At 51.4% G+C, this 1,206-nt stretch overlaps 1 protein-coding gene across 1 annotated transcript in view; it reads right to left on the reverse strand.

The window, feature by feature from the left end:
• Positions 1-1,206, reverse strand: part of paxx (PAXX non-homologous end joining factor) — a 26,781-nt gene that overhangs the window by 535 nt on the left and 25,040 nt on the right. The window lies entirely within an intron of this gene.

The following is a 1,206-nucleotide window of genomic DNA, read 5'->3' on the forward strand; positions in this document are numbered from 1 at the left end:
GGTACCCTGTGCTCCTGGCAGCAGGCCCGGGTACCCTGTGCTCCTGGAAGCAGGCCCGGGTACCCTGTGCTCCTGGAAGCAGGCCCGGGTACCCTGTGCTCCTGGAAGCAGGCCCGGGTATCCTGTGCTCCTGGCAGCAGGCCCGGGTATCCTGTGCTCCTGGCAGCAGGCTTTGAGGACCTCCCTCTGTGCCTGGCTTCAGCAGTAGCCACGGTCTGTCCCACGGACTGGAGTCTTCCTCTACCGTCACGGCCTGGCTGCTGAAGCATTATTAAGGTTACAATTTAAAAAGCTGGAGGGAATGCCGCTAACTCTCTCTCTCTCTCTCTCTTTTTCACTTTTACCTGAATTGCAGATTCTGCTTCTCCCCTGCTGACCCTCCAGCTTTGTGGGAGGGAGAGGTTACAACAACTTGCATTGTGGATCATTCCGTCACCATAGCAATGCATCCCAAGCTGCTCTATAACAGCATTAACATTCAAAAACACAACTGGGTGTCTTGGGCCATAACCTTCCCTATCTGAGCAATCTCCTCCACCCGTCTATACCCTTCCAATTTTCCGGTGTCCTCGACTTACATCACTGCCTAGATCGCAAGGTGTGGAATTCTCTCTCAAAGTTTCTCCACCACTTAACCGCTCTCTGCACCTTCAAAGCCCTCCTTAAAACATCCCTCTTTCACAAATGCTGACCTCACCAGGGACGCCCAGTTCATGTGAAAGATTAAAGCAAAAAAAAAATCTTTTGTTCACCCACTTCAACATTTCCCTTTGTGGGTTGGGGTCAAACTCTCCTGTGCAGCATCAAAGGTGATGGTTTATGAAATTGAAGGCATTACATAAATGCAAGTTGTTGCAGAAAGCAGCCTTCTCAGGTTCAGGTTTGGACAGAGAAGAAGCTGCTCTGCATCAAACTGTACAGGGATCAGAAGCATTAACATAAGCAAAGTGAGAAATCGAGAATGTGTTGCTGGGACCTGGCCTTGTACACCACACACTGAAAGGCCCAATATCTAAAGTGGGCGGCCCGAGATCACACAGTGAATGGGGTCAATTTCTCACAGTGATTGGGCCCCATATCTAACAGTGAATGGGTCCCATATCTCACAGTGAATGGGCCCCCGTATCGCACAGTGAATGGGGCCCCGTATCGCACAGTGCATGGGCCCCCGTATCGCACAGTGAATGGGCCCCCGTATCGCACAGT

Source organism: Rhincodon typus, chromosome 28, assembly GCF_021869965.1.
Source record: "Rhincodon typus isolate 14 chromosome 28, sRhiTyp1.1, whole genome shotgun sequence".
NCBI classification, from domain to species: Eukaryota; Metazoa; Chordata; class Chondrichthyes; order Orectolobiformes; family Rhincodontidae; genus Rhincodon; species Rhincodon typus.